Source organism: Pelobates fuscus, chromosome 10 (genome assembly GCF_036172605.1).
Source record: "Pelobates fuscus isolate aPelFus1 chromosome 10, aPelFus1.pri, whole genome shotgun sequence".
In the NCBI taxonomy this organism is placed as follows: Eukaryota; Metazoa; Chordata; class Amphibia; order Anura; family Pelobatidae; genus Pelobates; species Pelobates fuscus.
In genome coordinates this window covers 68,684,554-68,706,525 of record NC_086326.1, presented here as the reverse complement: position 1 = coordinate 68,706,525, position 21,972 = coordinate 68,684,554, and positions in this window count along the sequence as shown.

Sequence of the window (21,972 nt, the reverse complement as noted above, 5' to 3'; positions counted from 1 at the left end):
CAAAAGAAGGAAGGTATGTAGATGAGGATAAAGGTCTAGCTGACTGCCTCAATGAATATTTTTGTTCGGTATTTACAGATGAAAATGAAGGAGAGGGACCTCAGTTAAGAAAAAGGATAAATTAGTAATTTATTACACGTGAGTTTACAGAGGAAGAGGTTCTATTTCAACTGTCAAAAGTAAAGACAAATAAGTCAATGGGTCCTGATGGAATACACCCAAAGCTATCAAAAGAGCTTAGTGGTGTACTAGCAAAACCATTAACAGATTTATTTAACCAATCATTGTTAACAGGAGTAGACCCAGAAGATTGGAAGTTAGCGAATGTTGTGCCCATTCACAAGAAAGGTAATAGGGAGGAGTCGGGCAACTATAGGCCAGTAAGCCTTACTTCAGTAGTGGGGAAAGTGATGGAAACCATGTTAAAGGATAGGATTATTGAACATCTAAAAACACATGGATTTCAAGATCAGAGACAACATGGGTTTTACTTCAGGGAGATCACGCCAAACTAATCTTATTGATTTTTTTGATTGGGTAACTAAATAATAGATCAGGGTGGTGCAGTAGACATTGCTTACCTAGATTTCAGTAAGGCTTTTAAAACTGTTGCACATAGAAGGCTTATCAATAAACTGCAATCTTTGAGTTTGGATTCCAATATTGTTGAATGGGTAAGGCAGTGGCTGAGTGACAGGCAACAGAGGGTTGTAGTCAATGGAGTATATTCGAAGCTTGGGCTTGTCACCAGTGGGGTACCTCAGGGATCTGTACTTGGACCCATTCTCTTTAATATTTTTATTAGTGATATTGCAGAAGGTCTTGATGGTAAGGTGTGTCTTTTTGCGGATGATACTAAGATATGTAACAGGGTTGATGTTCCAGGAGGGATAAGCCAAATGGCAAATGATTTAGGTAAACTAGAAAAATGGTCAGAGTTGTGGCAACTGACATTTAATGTGGATAAGTGCAAGATAATGCATCTTGGACGTAAAAACCCAAGGGCAGAGTACAGAATATTTGATAGAGTCCTAACCTCAACATCTGAGGAAAGGGATTTAGGGGTGATTATTTCTGAGGACTTAAAGGTAGGCAGACAATGTAATAGAGCAGCAGGAAATGTTTGGTTGTATAGGGAGAGGTATTAGCAGTAGAAAGAGGGAAGTGCTCATGCCATTGTACAGAACACTGGTGAGACCTCACTTGGTGTACTGTACACAGTACTGGAGACCATATCTTCTGAAGGATATTGATACCTTAGAGAGAGTTCAAAGAAGGGCTACTAAACTGGTTCATGGATTGCAGGATAAAACTTACCAGGAAAGGTTCTTAACATGTATAGCTTGGAGGAAAGATGAGACAGGGGGGATATGATAGAAACATTTAAATACATAAAGGGAATCAACACAGTAAAGGAGGAGACTATATTTAAAATAAGAAAAACTACCACAACAAGAGGACATAGTCTTAAATTAGAGGGACTAGGTTTAAAAATAATTATCAGGAAGTATTACTTTACTGAGAGGGTAGTGGATGCATGGATAGCCTTCCAGCTGAAGTGGTAGAGGTTAACACAGTAAAGGAGTTTAAGCATGCGTGGGATAGGCATAAGGCTATCCTAACTATAAGATAAGGCCAGGGACTAATGAAAGTATTTAGAAAACTGGGCAGACTAGATGGGCCGAATGGTTCTTATCTGTCGTCACATTCTATGTTTCTATGTTTCTAATATATCTTTTTACTGGGATGGAATTTAAGGGAAATTCCAACACAGTCAATGTGAGTATTAAATACAAATTCTATCTTTATGAAATACTCATGGGGGAGTTACAGTGTCACTTTAAAGGGACATTGCTGGCACTGTTCTTCAGCTCATTGAAGTGTTTATGATGCCCATAGTCCCTGGCACCATCCAGGCACTAACATATTCAGAGAGATGGTATTGTTGTAGTGTCTACATTAGTGTCCCTTTAACGTTAAATCAAAGGCAAACAAAATAAATAAAAATAAAAAGCACCCCCCCCCCCCCCCCCCCCCAAGGTAATGTATAGGGTAGGAAACTAGAAAGCAAGACACTATCTGATGGCAATTTGCTTGCTGGACAGCAGCCCAGGGACTGTGCTGGCAAATGTGGAACACTTTTGCAGGGAATAATGTGTTAAAAATTACCCACTCTACAATATGAGATTTGAAAACATGGTCTATGTCAGTAGTTAATAAATGTTTTTAGACCAACTTCAATGAAAGAAAACATTTACAAAGCACACCTACTTTTTCCCCTTTGTTGACAATACATATCACATTTACCTGTAACCTTACTGGATATGGATGGCACATACATAAGGCATTCATCTAGTTAAGTAGATTTAGTAGTTAAAAAAGCCTACAGTTATTGAATTAAAAAAACAAAACAAAAAAAACCACACACAAAAAAACCACATGCCACAGTATTGTAAATATTAGAATGGTACACTTCTCCATAAGCAAACAAACCAATGTGGCGTACTGGGAAAGTAAACCAAGAAATAAAAAATGAGAAAATGGAATTTAAAGTGTTCAACTCACTCAGACAAATGTTAGGTATCGTATACAAGATGTAAGGAAGACAATAATGCATGCAGAAAGGAGATTGGAGTGGTGCATCTAGAAAATGAGAATGCTATAGACAACAGCAGCAAAACCAAGACCACAAATGTTAAAAAAAAATAAAAAAAATTAAAGTGTAGGTACTGGTTCGTTAATGAAGACCTGGAAAAGGAAGACATTTAAAACAACTATTTTTCCTCAGTAGGAACATATGGAAATCGATATGCAAATTATGGCTGAAAAAAAAAAAAAACTTGCTGGAAAATGATGATTGGATGACTCAAGACAAAGGGCTGCAGCAACTAAAGAAAGTTAACGTAAACAGAGTTCACTGGACCTCGGGTGAGATTAAAATTAATATTTTTAAAATATCTATAATACTTTGTAAGTGTGTGAATGTGCCAGTATCAGGGTCCCCTTTAGTGTGTGTGTGTGTGTCAGTGAATGTGTGGGTGTCTGTCTGAGAATGTGTATGTCTGTGAGTGAGTCTGTATCTGTTAGTGTGTGTGTCAGTGAACATGTGTGTCTGCCAGTGTGTGTCGGTGAGTAAACGTATGTCACTGTATGTGTCAGGGTGTGTCTGTCAGCCAAACTGGATATTCGTCTTAAACAGGTAGCGGCGGGGCAAATTTAGATGGGATGGGGGGTGCCAGAGTTTTGACATGCCTAGGGCAGCACATATCCAAAATACACCACTGGACATGACACGAGTAATGATACGCCTAACTGCCATGTTATACTTTGCCTTTGTGAGTACATATAACAATGCCTATTCTAGATTTGATAATGCTGGAAATTGTGACACTTCCCCCACCCCCCTCACCTTCCCTTTTATTTTCTGTACTCTACCCCCAACCTTTGTTACTTTGTTGAAAATGACAATAAAAATAGTCAAATTGGTTAAATAAATAATGCAAAAAAAAAATACAGTTCTAAAATTAAGTTTTTTTCATTTTTACACATAGATAACAATAGGATTATAAAAACACGTTTAAAACTCAAGATTGGCATAGCAAAAATGGCTGATATTGCATAGCCATTAGGCAAAGCAATTTTGTTGTCATTTGAAGCACATCCATAGTGGTCTTTGTCTACCACATTTTTGGCATGCCCAAATTTTTCCTCAGAAATTTTTTCCAAGGACAGTTGGCCACAGATGAGTGGAGGACATCACAAACAAATTTTTAAATTAGGGAAAAATTGTTCTTTCGAACCATCCAGCCATGCAAAAGTCTAGTTATCACCGCTTTCCTTATCTAGAGACAAGTCCTTTGCCAATAATAAATCTTGCAATAGGTAACATACAGACAAACATTAGAAATATAAAATGGTTACCGACACCCTATACCAAACCTCAATGTACACTTTTAAATAAAAGATTTTTAGTTCTACTGTAATGGACATTGAGTGAGCTTTTAATGGATGGTAGCCTTCTTATTTTTTTTATTTATACATTAGGGATGGATACCATAGCTAAAACATGGATTAAGGCACATCTTTATATAGCTCTCAGAGCTCAGATGCAGATTTTAGAAAGCTGGAATGAGAAGAATGTATTCACTATTTACGTCAAAGACTTGCTAGAAGAGGACAATAGCTTACATATCTCAAAACTCGATCCATTATCACAGGAATTTTGGATATGTTCAAACACAAGCCTCTTATATTCTAAATAAGTGGGAGAAGCCTTCTGGCCATGAAATAAAAAAAAACACACTTTTTTTAATAGTAAGGTAGCTTTTTGATGAGCCATTTAAATATAAAAAAAAACTGTAGTGGAGCTTCAATATGCAGCATAGATATCTCCGCTATTCCTTCCTCGAAGCTGTAAGAAGCAGTATAACAATCCAAGACACTTTCCCCCCAGCAACTAGACGACAGTTCTGGGAGTCAACTGATTTTATTTTGGCCACACACGGCTTTTATGCACAGACCCTTACATGGGGTCTCTCATACAAAAATATAGGGCTTTTCCTCCCAAGATCATCTGTGCCTGAGAGATAATTGCGTGAAAAAAATAAATAAAAATAAAATAAAATATATAACTCAATTATCTCTCAGGTACAGAATAATCTACAATTATTTTAAAACATCCCAAAATACATTTGAATACTTCAAAACTCCACGAAAGTTGCATCACAGAATAGCTTGGATCTGAGCGCACACTTTGACGAAATATCACTCAGATCCCTTTCCCGTTCTCGCACGAACACCGACGAATGCTCCCCCTGGCTGTTAGGGTACGAATGTGTCCCTGTTCAGTAGTTCATGTCTCCTGAACGCCGTTCTCATAACTATTCGGGAGGTTGGATGGACAGGAGTACCAGTTTACCGGGTGTTCGCAGGGTTGTGTAGCCGAAAATAGTTCCACACCGTAAAACGACCATGTACCACTGCCTGTGTTCGGGAGACAAACGTCGGCCACACAGGGAAAACACTTTCTTTAATGAGCAATTTGTGGTTAACAGCCAGGGGTGGTCGGTTGTTAAAAGGGGCAAACAAGGGGTCCACACAGATGGGGGTTCGGTAAACGAACAGGGTTCTACGGACAGCCGAATAAAAGTATATTAAGAGAGTCCTGTTGCGGTCACCGGCCCGCCGAGCCTCACGGTCGTGCCCGACCGGCACGACCGCACCGACTACACGAGCTTACCTGCTCGTCGGCGAGTCGGGAACCGCGCACGTAGTTCTTCCGGGCATCACGCCCGAATCCAATATGGCGCCGACCACGTGGTCGCGTCTATGGATAGCCCCGCCCCCGAGAATTATACTAACGTGTGCGTGACGTCACGACGTCAACGCACACGCACGTTCTGGGGTCAGAGGTCGCCCTCTGACCAATCATAGCTTAGAGAGGGGTATTTAAACCCCTAATTCACCCCAGTACTTTGCCATGTCGTGGTTTCAGTTTCCTGGTTTCCTGAAAGTGCTAATTCCGTGTTTCTGATTTCCTGGTATCCTGATCCTTGGCGTTTCCCTGGTTATTCTGATCTCTGGTTTCCCTGACTTGGCTTGTTTAATCGGTATTGAGTATTTTCTGGCTTCCTTGACCTCGGCTTTCCCTTTTACCATTCTCTGTCTCTAGCGTATTAGTCCGGCCATTCTAAGGTCCGGTTTACGCTCTATCCTGTTATTTTCCTTTTCTTACTTATGTATATGTTTACATAGTTTCTGCGTGCTGGACCACATTACTAGTCGTGACATTACGACATGGCCTTGGATCCTGCAGAACTATGCAAACATATGATCGCCTGTGAAAATAGGGTGGAGGATATGGACCACAGGTTAGACCAATTTGCCCAGGCATTTCAGACCTTGCTCCAGAGGACTGCCTATTTAGAGGTCCCTCCTGTACCACCTGTGGTTCCGCCACCTGTAGTGGTTCCCGTACCACATAAACCACCGTCCATAACCTTGTCACCGCCCCCTCGTTATGGAGGTGATTCTAAGGAATTCAGAGGTTTTTTAAACCAAATAGAATACCACTTTGAGGCCTCCCCAGGTTCATTCCCAACAGATAGATCTAAAATAGGCTATCTGATGAACCAATTAACTGGAAAAGCCTTGACCTGGGCTAACCCCTTATGGGAAAGTGGTGATGCAGTAGCCCGTGATTACAGTACCTTTCTTACGGCCTTTAAGGCTACATTTGAACCTAAAGGCAGGGAGAAGAACGCTGCCAAAGCCCTTATGAGAATCAAGCAAGGCAGTCGTTCTGTAGCCGATTATGCAATAGAGTTCAGGACATTAGCGTCTGAGGTTGATTGGACCAATAGCGGTCTGGTGGCTGCTTTCTCTGAAGGTCTAGCTGAGAATATACAAGATGAGACTGCAGCTAGAGACCTTCCGGTTAATCTTAATGAGTTTATTGCCTACATGATAGACATTGATAACCGGCTCAGAGAGAGAGAGAAAAACAAACAACGTAACAGACGTTCTAATTTGTCCATAGCTCCTCGTTTCTCTAACCCAGTGGTGAGTAGCCAAACGCCTCTTCCAGAACCTGAACCCATGCAATTGGGTAGTGCTAAACTCACTGAGGCAGAGAGACAACACAGACGTAACGAGGGGTTATGTATGTATTGTGGCAAGAAGGGACATCTAAGATCGTCATGCCCGGTTCGGCCGGAAAACTTGCACACCTAAGGCACGTACGGGGACCGACCTTAGGTGTGATGTATATGTCCCCTAAATTGACTAAGAACCGTTTCCTTGTCAAAGTAACCTTATCTTTCGAGAACACTACTGTTCAGTGTGAGGCTATGATTGACTCTGGGGCAGCGGAGAATTTCCTAGACAAAGAATTCTCTGCACAACATCTCCTGCCCTTAAGACATAAAGAGAAACCTATAGCAGTCGAGGCCATTGATGGAAGGCCTCTTACCCAGCCTTTCATCACACACGAAACTCTGCCAATCACTGTTTCAGTGGGTATTCTCCACTCTGAAGAAATGACCTTTCAAATCATATCTTCACCTACAGTTCCGATAATACTCGGTTTCCCTTGGCTCCTGAAACACAATCCACGTTTGGATTGGATTGAAGGAGAGATTGTGAGTTGGGGTGAGAGATGCAAAGGTGTTTGCTTTAAGCAAATCCCACAACCTATTGGTACCATTAATGTTCCTGTTACACCTCCCTTGACCACACAAATTCCACAGCAGTATATGGATTTGAAAGAGGTATTTAACAAGGTCCAGTCAGAAGGGTTACCTCCTCATAGACCTTATGACTGTACTATAAACTTATTACCAGGGACTATGCCTCCCAAGGGAGGAGTCTATGCCTTGTCCCCCCAGGAAAATCTTTGTTTGGAGGAATATATTAAGGATGCTCTCAGAAAGGGTCATATCCGTAGGTCCTCCTCACCAGCCGGGGCTGGATTCTTCTTTGTCTCTAAAAAAGAAGGAGACCTACGCCCTTGTATTGATTATAGGGGTTTGAATAGGATTACCATAAAAAATGCCTACCCTATTCCCCTTATATCAGAGCTATTTGACAGATTGAAGGGAGCTCGAGTCTTTACCAAGCTCGATCTCCGAAGTGCATACAATCTAGTCAGGATTAAGGACGGTCACGAATGGAAGACCGCATTTAACACCAGAATGGGACATTACGAATACCTGGTTATGCCGTTTGGATTATGTAACGCTCCAGCGGTATTCCAGGATTTTATTAACGATGTCCTAAGAGAGTACCTTCACATGTTCGTTCTAGTGTACTTGGACGACATTCTCATCTATTCCCCAGACCTAGAGACACATCACGAACATGTGAGAATTGTACTGAAAACCCTGTTACAGAACGGCCTTTACTGTAAACTGGAGAAATGCCAGTTTGACCAAACGGAGATACAATTCCTTGGATACGTTATATCTCCGTCTGGTTTCCAGATGGATCCTCGCAAACTGGAGGCAGTCTTACAGTGGCCATTACCCAAGGGCCTTAAAGCTACTCAACGCTTTATAGGTTTTGCGAATTACTACCGCAAATTCATAAGGGGATTTTCCTCCGTGATTTCCCCTATAACCAATTTAACAAAAAAAGGAGCAAATTGTATATCTTGGCCCAAAGAAGCAAGAGAGGCATTTGAACGATTAAAATCTTTATTTTCCTCAGCACCTGTCCTGACCCATCCTGATCCATCCAAACCATTTATCCTAGAGGTGGATGCATCAGAGACAGGAGTTGGAGCCATTCTGTCTCAAAGAGAAAGTCCTGATACGCCTTTACATCCCTGTGGATTTTACTCTCGCAAACTCACACCTGCAGAGAAGAATTACGACATAGGGAATAGGGAACTTTTGGCCATTGTACTTGCCCTTAAGGAATGGAGGCATCTCTTGGAAGGTTCCAAAGAGCCACTTTTGATCTTTACTGATCATAAGAATTTGGCTTATATTGGGGACGCTAAGAGACTGTCCTCTCGTCAGGCTAGGTGGTCATTGTTCCTCTCCCGATTCAATTTCGTAATTACATACAGACCTGGTACTAAAAACACCAAGGCAGATGCACTTTCTCGGCAGTTTGAGACAGATGAAGTTCCGGAACAGGTGATATATCCTATTGTACCTCCTGAATGCCTCATTGCCACTACAGTTTCCGAAGTGTCTTCTCCACTCTTCTGTGCCATAATAGCAGATCAAACTCAGGCACCTGTGGGAAAACCTCCGGACAAACTGTATGTGTCACCTCAGTTTCGAAAGAAGGTACTAGATTTGTTCCATGACAACCTCACAGCGGGCCATCCTGGAGTCCATAAAACTCTCTCTGCCATCTCCAGGAGATTTTGGTGGCCTGCTCTTAGAAACGATATCAAAGATTATGTTGGGGCATGTCAAATATGTGCCGTTTCTAAAGTTCCTCCTAGGTCACCTCCTGGACTGTTACAACCACTGCCCATACCTAGTGCTCCATGGACCCACTTGGCCATGGATTTCATTGTGGATCTACCCAGTTCAAACGGGTTTAATACAGTCCTTATGGTTATTGATAGATTCACGAAGATGGCACATTTCGTCCCACTTAAAAAATTACCATCTGCTCAAGATCTAGTTCAAATATTCTTGAGAGAGATCTTTCGGTTGCATGGTGTACCCAAAAGCATAGTATCTGACAGAGGTACCCAGTTTGTTTCTAGGTTTTGGCGTTCCTTTTGCAAACAATTGGGCGTCGAACTCTCCTTTTCGTCAGCATATCACCCTCAAACAAATGGAGCAGCAGAGAGGGCGAATCAGTCTTTAGAAGCCTATTTACGTTGCTTTATAAATGCCAATCAATCAATCTAACTGGTACGAGCTCTTACCCATGGCTGAGTTCGCCAGAAACAACGCCACTCATGAATCTTCTAATCACAGTCCATTCTTTGTTAATCAGGGTTATCACCCCACTGTTTTTCCTTCTGCATTCTCAGACACAGAAATCCCCGCTTTGAACACCCGTTTAGAATCGATTCATGATACCTGGGATTCCGTCCATTCAGCTCTGCAAAAAGCCTCATTACGAGCAAAGGTCCAAGCTGACAAAAAACGGGGCGCTAATCCTGTCTATATTCCAGGTGACAGGGTGTGGCTCTCCACAAGACATATCAAGCTTAAGGTCCCGTCCATGAAATTTGCCCCTCGGTACATAGGTCCCTTTCGAGTTACCCAACGTATTAATCCAGTGACCTATTCTTTGGCACTACCGGCTCATATGAGAATAGCGAATACTTTCCATTTGTCTCTGCTCAAGCCCCTTACTTGCAATCGCTACACCAGGGTATCCACTCCTCCTCCGCCCTTGGTAGTGGGTGATCAAGAAGAATACGAAGTCCGTTCTATCATGGACTCCAAATTATCCAGAGGTGTCTTGTCCTATCTCGTTGACTGGAAGGGTTATGGTCCCGAGGAACGTTGTGTGGTTCCTGCTGACCGGGTCCATGCGCCCCGTCTTATCCGGTCATTTCACAACCGCTTTCCTCTTAAGCCGGGTCCTTACCGCCCGGTGCGCGGTCTTCGAGTGGGGGGTACTGTTGCGGTCACCGGCCCGCCGAGCCTCACGGTCGTGCCCGACCGGCACGACCGCACCGACTACACGAGCTTACCTGCTCGTCGGCGAGCCGGGAACCGCGCACGTAGTTCTTCCGGGCATCACGCCCGAATCCAATATGGCGCCGACCACGTGGTCGCGTCTATGGATAGCCCCGCCCCCGAGAATTATACTAACGTGTGCGTGACGTCACGACGTCAACGCACACGCACGTTCTGGGGTCAGAGGTCGCCCTCTGACCAATCATAGCTTAGAGAGGGGTATTTAAACCCCTAATTCACCCCAGTACTTTGCCATGTCGTGGTTTCAGTTTCCTGGTTTCCTGAAAGTGCTAATTCCGTGTTTCTGATTTCCTGGTATCCTGATCCTTGGCGTTTCCCTGGTTTCCCTGACTTGGCTTGTTTAATCGGTATTGAGTATTTTCTGGCTTCCTTGACCTCGGCTTTCCCTTTGACCATTCTCTGTCTCTAGCGTATTAGTCCGGCCATTCTAAGGTCCGGTTTACGCTCTATCCTGTTATTTTCCTTTTCTTACTTATGTATATGTTTACATAGTTTCTGCGTGCTGGACCACATTACTAGTCGTGACAAGTCCATTCCACTACAAAAACATTTGTGCTAATTTCCTGGAAAAAGTACCAAGTTTATCAGTGATCAAAATGTCTCTGCATTACGACAGCTACCTTCTAGAAAGAACAAGAAGCAATCAACAGTGGCAGAACGAATATAGGAGAGCCCTGGTGCGAACATTTTTTGTTTTACTCCCCGAGCAAAAGAAATCCTCAACTGTTGTATTATTGCCACAATGCTCTGCCAACTAGGAACCTACCATTTACCCATTTTTGCAGGGTTGTATTTGTGATCAATGTCTCTGTGTTTGAAAGTAAGCATGTGTTGCATATTTGTGTGCAATGTGTGCATTTGAATGCAGGAATGTATGTGTGCAGTGTTGAAGTTTAAATGCTGGGATGTATGCACTGCCATGCACCACATATACACTAGATACATTTTTGTTTACATTCATTTAAAAAAAAAAAAAAAAATTTCGGTTTGCCTAAAATTCAGGCTTAACTGCTCGGTGAATAGGGCACTGGTGGTATAATCCCCACCTAGGATTCTTTCATTGTCACTTGGAATAGTAGGATCAGGATGCCAGGTATGCAGGATTAAAAAAGATAGTTTATTGATATAAATATAAATAAAGTAGATTATTTTTATTTATACCAGCAGCGCCCTATTCACCGAGCAGTTAAGCCTGCTCATTAAAGTGTGAGTACGTAGTTTTCATACATAGTTTTAACTTATTTTTATATAGTGAGCACTAGATTTGCTACCCTCCTCCCCCTTTTTTTTCTTTCCGGTGAAATACTACCATATATTGGGAAGTTCTGGAAGTATCATCTACCTCACATATCCTAAAAGTGGGGATCATTCCACTTTGCGCTTTATATACCAGAGCAGGACATAGCTCTGGTAAATGTGAGTAATATACTATCTATACCTACTAATACCACTATTACTCAACATATTTTTTGTGTATACTGTGCCATTGGAGTTCCCTCTTTTATGTCTTACATGTAACCTTTTATTAAGAAGAATCATCTTATCGAGAGCATCGAAGACAATTAAGCTGAGCCATCCGCTTTTAAAAAAAAGACTCTAAATAGACTTTTTATCTTTATAAAGTATTTTTATATTTTATCTGCCATTGTATTTACTATTTGGCTATATTCCCTTTTTTATTAGGCGCATCCTTTCTCTTTCACTGCTCTAAGGTGGTCTTATTGGCTGAGCAGAGGTATATGGGAGTTGTAGTCTAGTTCTCATATTTATAGGAATACTCATGAGTATTCTGCCTGATGACATTAACAAAGAAGCATGCAGATAGGTAATATAGTCCATAAAAATATATATAACATTTCTCAAAGTTGCACTGGTGCTCGGAGAGTCTCTGTAAGGGAACAATGCAATGTAAAAAAAAAAAAATGAAACATTAAAAAAAGATTTATTTTAATGTTAAAGTGTTCATTGCTCTATTTAGACCATGTGGAGCGTTAAAATAAATAAATAAATAAATAAATAAATAAAAGTCTCCAATCCAGAACCAGGACTATCTCCTTGCAGCAACTGCTCAATCAAAATTGATTATCACAGTCTAATACAATACTTTTCATAGAGAGGCATCAGGGACAAAGGATGAACAACTGTAATTAATGCACTTAAACACGGAGTACCTTAGACAAGTAAACAAATGTTATTTTTGCAAAACCACAACAGTTGAGTATTGCTTTAATCCACAAAGTGGTTGCAAAAAACAAAAAAAAACTAAACTGGACAGGTTTTGTGTTAGCATGCAGCACAGCATATCTCAGCAAACTCGAAAAAGGTACATCTTCAGCACTAAACATGTAAAAATGTGTTTTTGCTTCCAGCTTTTCAATGGATCATTATGGTTGAGAGAGAGTTTTCTGTTACAAAATCGTGGTTATATTGTCTTTACTCAATTCTAAAAACTTCCAAAAGATTTGTGTCAAATTATAAAACAAGTAAAGCTATTCTATGCCATGTTACTGAATGTCACATTGCAGTTCATCCAAATGAAGAGCAGCAGGTCACATTTAAGGATTATCCTCTAAGAAAGCCAAAGTAAAAGTCTATAAAACATATATAAAAGTTAAATAATGCATATATTTCTGTTGCATAGAATAAAAATGAATTTTGATTACAAATATGGTATATTGTATTTCAAGTATTTAATAATGAAGATAGAAAAATGCTAAATAGCGGGTGGTACGCATTTGATTTAAAGGCATTTTTTTTTATTGAGAACAATGATCTTGATTGCAGTATTATGTAAATATTCAAGGTTGCAGATAAAATCCTCTCCTGCTGATGAGAAAATAACTGAGGAGTATGATACTTCATTTGTATGCTCAATGAAGTATGTGACGTGATTTACACAGCATTCGTTCAGTGGAAATTACTTAAAGGGACACTCCAGGCACCAAAACAACTTCATTTAAATGATGTTGTTATGGTGCCAGGAAGCTGCTGGAGGCACTCTTACCTCAAGGGGTTATCCCCTTAGTTGCCTCCAGCGGCGATGTCTACTCCCCTCTGGTGGCATCTGGCTTCTGAATTTTCAGATTCAGGAAGCAAGGAGTGCAGCCAGGCAGGGGCTCTTCTAAATAGCTGAGGGCGGTCAGCTGACTCTCAGCCAATCAGTGAAACCCCATTTACTAAACTGGCTTGAGAAAGGTGCATTTAATTCCATGGATGGGGAGTCACTGATTTACTGAGAGCAGCAGCTTACTGCTCTCAGCCAATCAGTGGTGACTTGCCCAACAGCACTTTGCGCTTCCCGGCACTGCAAATTCAGAAGCCGGAGGCCACCGAAGAGGAGTGGACATCGCCGCTGGAGGAATCTTTGGGACTAACCCATTCAAGAACCCTTTAAACGCGGAGCGTGGCCAGGCATGGGCGCCGCTGACTGGTCGAGAGAGGTTAGCTGACGGTCTCAGCCAATCAGTGACTCCCCATTCACTAAACTAACTTGGAAAAGGTACGTCTTTCTACACCAATTTAGCTGACCGCTCTCAGCCAGTGCCACCTCTGCCCAGTGATACTCTGCGCTTCCTATAAGTGAAAATTCAGAAGCTGGCTGGAGGCAACTTAGGGGTTAACCATTTGAGAAAAGTTTAACCTCTTGAGGCATGAGTGGCACCATCTAAATTAACCTAATTTAGATGGAGATGTTTTGGTGCCAGCAGTTTACATTTAAGGTTACAGTAGCCGAACAGTTTGGCTATTTTGACATTCTTTTTAAAATTCACTTTTTTCACTGTATTGAATAACTTTTATTGAGGCAACAATATTTACAGTACAAAAAGATAAGGAATAGAGTCTCAGCAGATGCGCGTAGGTCACATATATAGAGTATACAGTGGCTGGGCCTCCTAGATGAGCCAGCCTCAGTTTTAAATAAAAGAAAACGAACAAGCCTCAACAGCGATGACATACATTACATGGTCAGACTTTATCATATTTTGGGGGATAACTGCACTTTTTTTGTATGAGAAATATTTAATATGTGAAAAACAATCTTAGGTGTATTTGGCTCAGTCATGTTGACTGCAGGGTATGCATGACAGATGCGCTGGAATTAGTTGGTCGATTGACCCTGTTATGCTGGGAAAAAAATCTGTTTCAGCTCTAGTCATAGATTTGGCTATTTTAGCCTCTATTTTGCCACTAAGAATTTGATTTGCTAAAATGTGATATTTATTGAATAATCCTGTACACTGCCTAAGCTTTACAACTTTTAAAGCAGCATTGAGGCACCCTGGACGTTTAATACAGAGGAGCTGTGTTTCTTATCCACAAATCAGGTTCAGGGATAGTGGACTATTCAATATATTTTATAATACCTATTCTACAGAGTTATTCAAATGGCAAATCCAAAGTGAAATTTCACATTTAAAGACAAAATAGCCAAACTTAAAACAAATGCTGCCTTTTCGGTTATTGTGGCTTGAAATTCAAAATTCACACTTCATCATTATCATTCTTCTGGAGAGACCATGTCACACCTGTATCAGTTGTACACTCATGCAAATTATCTGTGATAGAAGGAGCATTTGGGAAGGTGATCTCTCAATCAAAGAAAAAAAAAATTGGAATTACCAGTCATTTAAACCGTATAATTTACTCGTACAGTTAATTCATTCTGACAAACACTTGTTATATGTGGATTTCTTAATTAAATAGAAGTATGAATAAATTGAATTTACCTCAGTAAGTGTACTGGGCACTGTCATTTTGAGTAAATATCACATTTATTTGCAACCCTCTTCAGGTCTCCAGTGAATGCTCTTGTTAATGAATTGTGCTTCATCTTGAGCAGTTGTGTCCACACTGTCGGCATCATTAGAGTTGCCAGATCCACTGTGGTTTTCTGGTTATGAGAAAACAAAGACCAACAAGAATTAAGACCCCTGCCTGCTTTAACCATAATATGTAAATCTGATTGAATATATAAATAAACTAGCCGTGCCATTCAGGTAGTGCACATAATTGTTGCAACCAACAAGTGGCACTGCAAAGGCTTGCAAGATCTTCCACAACCAAGAGGTGGCAATGCATAGACTGCACAACCAAATCCGCCTAGTTGATATAGAACACCAGACATTAACAAATGTCAATGCAATAATGAACACCCAGCACCTATAATGGACACATTGTGACTAATACTATGCAGAATTCAAAAGCTACAAGAAAATAATTAACCAAGGAGGAGTCCTGCAGCACATAAATTGAACATACAGCAGAGTAGCACTTTTCATGTGCTGCCCTTCATATTGCCAGGAGCACATGGCAAATCTGGACACTCCATTATAAACTGCTCTTAGGAGTTGCCTCAATATATTTGCCTGAATGATCTAGGAATCATGGGAATGCAAGCTGGTTTGCAAAACTGTCTGGGTCATTCAATAAACACAGAATTGTAGTAAGCAAAACATTTCAATTTTCTCTAGATCAGCCCACAGACTGGCTCTTTCATCTGGTGTGACTGAGGAAACAGGACTGAATTTCAGGGCACATAAACCCATATGTGAGCATCACTGTTCAGTACATTAGTAGTTTATCCTGGCATATTATGCCCACTTTAGTTTTGGGTATGTTGCCACTGACACATTTTTAGGTTCTGCTCTTACCCTCCCTGTCATTCTGGAGATTTCAAACTTGCCACATTTGGGAGATCTGCTTAATTTTGCCATTCAGAATTCAAATTACTAAACATAGATGCATTTTCCCCCCAATGTTTGTTCTTTATTTAATGTGCAAAACATAACAAGCAACAGGATGCAAACAAATATCCGTAAAAATTAGTCAAAATAGACACTATATAGACAATGCCTGCATATATCTGGCTGATAGAATTTTGGTTTCCAAATATAGAAATTATTATATACAACAAACGGCTACATCCATCCCTGCAACAAGGCCATTTAATTTTACTCTTCTCTACCCACCCACCTACCTTGGTTCATTCTAACTATATTGCATGCTCCTTCAGCAGTTTGGAACCACATTCACCTCTTCATTCCCTTCACATGTTATCAGTTATTGCAATTATACTATTAACTCTCTCTCTGCCATCACATACCAATTCCTCTGCTACCTCTTGTCTGATCTCCCCATTTTAACCTTTAGATTGTAAGCTCACGGGCAGGGCCCTCTACTTGCTGTTTCGGTATGTTCTTATTGTGTTGTCTTTTTTCCGATTGTACAGCAGCTCTGCATAATATGTTGGCTCTTTATAAATACATGATCCAAGACGCAGCTTGGCCCCGAGTTTTGCGTTATAGCACAGATGTGGAGTCCATCCAAATTTAATGTCATACTATGTACAACTTTTGGTAACATTAGTGTACAGTAGTCATGTGCATTTGTTTTCGAACAAATGAGATTTTGTCCGAAAATTTGGGGTTTTCCGTATTCGTTTACTAAAACGTAAACGAAAGCCCTACAAACGAAATATAAATGACACGAAAGGGCAAATGCCGAATGCATTACCTGTTTCTTTAGTTCCATTCATTTAATAGACTCTGTGCTGCAGGAGAATTAAGCCCCACAGCACAGAGAAATAACAGTGCGCATGCATGGAAAAAAAAACAAGGAGGGAGCCGGCAGAGCTACCAGCTCCCTCCTTGTAATTAATATTTATTCCAACCCCCCTCTCCCTCCAACCCTGCATTAAAACCTATGGGGGTCACTATGACCCTCATATTAATAAAAGAGGTTAAATCCTCCTGCATGCCCCTACTTGCGGTATGCTGTGAGTAGGGGCATGTCGCCTAAACAAATTTAAAACTACTAGTGACTGGGCAGCTATTGCTGCCCAGTCACTAGTGAAATATGGGGGGACCTGGCACAGGTTAAATCCTGTTGCATGCCCCTACCTTTGCCAGGTCCCCCCGTGTAGTAGGGGCATGTTGCCTAAACAGCGAGCAGCCACTGGATGTAAATAAATCAGTATTTGAAATGATAGAGAGCTACTGTAAGAGTACGTGTAATCAAAAGCTATAGTAAAAACTCTAACAATGTTGCAATATGTTTAGGCAACATGCCCCTACTACACGGGGGGACCTGGCACAGGTAGGGGCATGCGACAGGTTTTAACCTGTGCCAGGTCCCCCTTATAGCACTAGTGACTGGGCAGCAATAGCTGCCCAGTCACTAGTAGTTTTAGATTTGTTCAGGAGACGTGCCCCTACTCGCAGCATGCCGCAATGCAGGAGGATTTAACCTCCCTTTTATCAATAATGGGGTCATAGTGACCCACATACTGATTTATATTAAGTTTAAATGACAGCGAGCAGCCACTGGCTTCTCGCTGTTTAGGTGACATGCCCATACTCATGGCATACCGCGAATAGGGGCATGTGGGAGGATTAAACTTCTCTTTTATTAATATGGGGGGTCATAGTGACATCCATAGGTTTTAATGTGGGGGGGAGGGAGGGAGTGTAGGAATAGTTATTTACTACAAAGAGGTAGCTGGTAGCACTGCCGGCTCCCTCCTTGCTGTTTTTTTTTTGTTTTTTTTATGCATGTGCAGTGCTGTTTTCGTCCTAATGGATGAAAACTAATTATTTTTTAATGAATTGCGTTAGAAAACAAATGGTTTGCGGATGAAATTCGGGATTGACTAATTACATTTTTATTTAGTACGAAATCATTTGTACGAAACGAAAATTTCACTGGTGCACATGTCTCGTGTACAGAGAGGCACTGTAGAGGTAGAAAATGGCTACTAAATAAGTGGTTGTGCAGGGTGCGCCTCCTGTACCCCTAAAAGATTTGTATCCAATAGTTAACCCTGCCAATAGTTTACCTGGCCAATCGTGTTGGCAAATAAACCTTAACCTTGTAATCCTCTGCGAGTTGAAATAATGTCGTTTCACGGAGGGCATAAGAAGTATTGAAAAGAGAAATAGAAGAAAAAAATAATAGAAAGTCATAGAAGAGTCACATATGGCCAACTGAGAAGAGAGCCAAAAAACCCATTGGGCAGTAGTTAAACAGACATGTTATAAGTTTGTCTACCCTAGTACTCAGCCTGATAGTGGCATTACTGGGGATGGGAAGGCCTTAAAGGGACACTATAGTCACCAGAACAACTACAGCTTATTGTATTTGTTCTGATGTGTATAATCATTCTCTTCAGTCTTTTTTCAGAGAAAATGCAGTGTTTACACTACAGCCTGGGAATACCTCCACTGCCTCAGCCTCAGCCTCCCATCAGCCTCATTCAGCACCAAGATTCCAATGAAACTCCAGCACCCAAAATGTGTAGAAACAAGTGGATGGTTAAAAATGGATAAAATATATATAATGACTTGTATCTGTCTTTGTCAGTGCATGTGTGAATCTGTGTGCATGTGTGAGTGTGTATCTGTTTCAGTATGTGTGTGTATATGTGTTTACATCCCAGCATTTAAAAGCCAACACTGCACTCAAACCCATCCCTGCATTCAAACACCAGCACTACACACAAACCCACACCTGCATTTATATACCAACACTGCATTCAAACACACTCCTGCACACACATTGCAACAATACATACAAACACAAGGGTATTCAAAAGCCAACAATACACACAAATACACTGTTACGGTTGCCTCCAGGCTGGCTGGAAGTTGGACCGTAGAAAAGGATGCTCCTAGCGCTCACCAAAGGACCATCAGCACCGTAGCCACCATAAGCACTGCGCACTCCACGAACCACCGCTGCTGGGCCGGTATCTCGCCGTCTGCTCTGCGCCCTGGACCTACGACCAGGCTCCAGGTTCCAATAGGTGAACCTCTTCCTTCTGTCGAGCGAAGCAGGATCAGGAACCAGAGCTCTTACAAGAGCTCAGTAGCTAAGGGAGTATGAAGAGCATAGCAATCCCTGTAGTGATTATAGCTGTCCCCTACAAACATGAGTCGAGGCTGCAAGTTAGAGGGTCAGAAGAGGTCTGAGATGCTGGAACACCCAGCCTGGCTTTTATTGAGGTTACATGCAAATAGGATACTCCCAGGGGGAGGCATAAAATCACCAATCACACATCTGGTGCAGCCCACACATTCCCTCCCCTCAGATAAACAGTTAAACCAATTATTACATACAATAAGAATACAGTTTTTACACACACACTGTAACTTTAAAACCATACATCCAATTTCAATAAAAGTTGCATATTCAGAATCAGCATACATCAAACATAAACCCTTCCAAAAATCAGCCAAATCCCTCCAGTGGATCAAAAGTTAGCTGGAAGTCCTTTATGACCGACCGCAAGCACAATTTCCTGCCCAAAACAGTTCCATAGATTTGGGCTGTGCGGTCGGTCAATTTCATGCGAAAAAACGACTAAGTCCCATTTCGAACGGGACTTAGTCTCTGGAGCTGCAAGTTCCGTATGGGAGAAGGTAAGGGTCAGCGGTGTTCGGCAGAATGTGTAGCCGATTTTAGTTCCACAGAATCTTTAACATACACCGCTGACCGCATTCGAATGACCAAAATGGCCGCCGCCACGTGTTCGGCTGCCGAATGGCGGCCACCCAGCGCTCGGCAATTAACCTGCAGTAACCTCACAGCCTGGGAGGTAAATTGCCTGCACACTTTAACTTCTGGGTGGTCCGCCTGTGTGGTACTTGGTTCAGTAAGCCCTATTTACTGAACCAAGTAGGGGAAAGCCAGGAACAAGTTATTTTACCGGTCTGGGGACATAGTCTTAAAGGGGCATTGTTCAGCAAAGTCACAATATGTCCCCAGACGGTTCTTAAAGGGCCATACACACCAATACAAGTTAATAGTTTTTCAGGGGCACAATCTTCCAGGGGCCATAGTCATGAGGCAGGAGGCTGGCAAATAGGCTTCTCCACAATCCAGGGAAGCAGGGCAATTTTTCATTTAAAGGGCCAGTTACAAATAACGATTTGTAACATACACCCTTACACTCACACGTGCATAATCAATCCAAAAATAGTCTTACATTCCAACACACAAACACTGATCACACATACAACCCTGCAAGAATGGGCAAATGGTAGATCTCCAGCTGGCAAAGTATTGTGGGAATTATAAGACAGTTAAGGATCTACCTTTTGGCCACGCTTATGCTAGAGGGGCACCCTAAATACCCCTTGCACCAGGGCGCTCTCTGCCACTGATAAAGTGGTTATGTTCGTTAGAGTGACCCTTTAATTGTATACATTCTCCAATATGACCTTGTCATTCACAAAAGCGGTGAGAGTCAGATTTACTTTAAAACAGCTAATTAATTTGTATTTTAAATTGAACACTATAACAACTTTGCATTAAATGTTGGTTTTAATGTTATACTGATGTAAAGTTGTTTCTAGACACGTAAGGGAGGATACAAAACTTGTTCCATTTATAACATATTAAGATTAAGGAACACACTCAAAGCCATATATAAACAGTGAGCTCTGATGGAAAAAAAACAAAGAAAAAGTGCAATGTTTTTGAAATGCATGAGAACATTTTCCCTTCCTCTGTTGGATGACTGGACCGATGCCAAGACTTTTATGAATTATAAATGCAGTCGAATGCTTTCCAAATGAAGTTATTGGAACTTTGCCATTATAGGAAGGTACTCAAATTACAGACTGCCAGCAGATTTCAGTTTGTTTAAGGGAAACTGGACTTATAAATCACTTTTCATTTGAGGAAAAAAAAAAATGTTAAGGAAAAAAATCTATTACCCATATAAAAACGTTACATAACATGTCATTAAATAGCATATAGGCGTTAACCCACCACTGCCAACTCCTAAATTAACTTTGTGAAGGTACGTCACTAACAAAGGAATTCAGTCTTTGTAATTATGGGGGGGGAAAAATAAATACATTATGGGGTGAATCTACTAATCTTAAGTGTTGAAGTTCAACTAACAGAGCTATTCATCAGTAATCTATTATTACAGTACATTGGAGAAGGTGTGAACCCAACAATTTCTAGTTCAAAACAGACCACACACAGCAGCTCTGACAAATCCAAATAAGTATGTTTAATTAATTTTGTAACACAAACAATATATGCTTACACCTGTTCCTAATTGGAAACATAAAACATTTTCCACCTCCTAATACAACAGGTGATTGAAGTCATAAAACACTTGGTCTGCAGACCTGTTTTTAAGGATCAAGGTGTTGGGCAGAGTCATAAATCTTGTTGATGACTCTGATAGCGGACTAAAACACGCACAAGGTTATTCACTAAGGACTGAATTTGGTATTCAGTTTAAAATATCAAATTTGCAATTCACGTATTTATTAAAGGCAAATCTGGATGATATCAGATACTTTAACTGAATGAAAACATTTTATACCAGGTATCTGCTTTCATTTTAACATGTCGGTCCTATAGTAAATATGAAATTTGCATATTTATTAATCAAAGTGAATCAAAAATGTTAATCTTCTGGGTGGCAAACCTGGTGTATAACTTCACCTGCTTTTTGCAAAACCTGCAATATTGAGTTAAATACATTTAAAATATTTTCATCTCGGTGGCTCCTGCCGAGCTGGGCACTCAAGGCTGAATTACGCTGCCAAACCGGCACCTAATCGATGCTAAAGGGCAGATACGTGAGAGAGGGCACCGAGACAAACTGACCGACACCTCACAAGCGAAAAACGGAGCTCAAACCACGGCGCGGCCTACCAGCATGGCGGACAACGGGGAGACGGCCGCTCCCTGGGGCCGATACCAAGCCGGGCGCTCGGAGGTGAGCTCTTGTTCCCCCCCCCCCGGACCAGTGGGGGTCATCCCGGTCCATCCC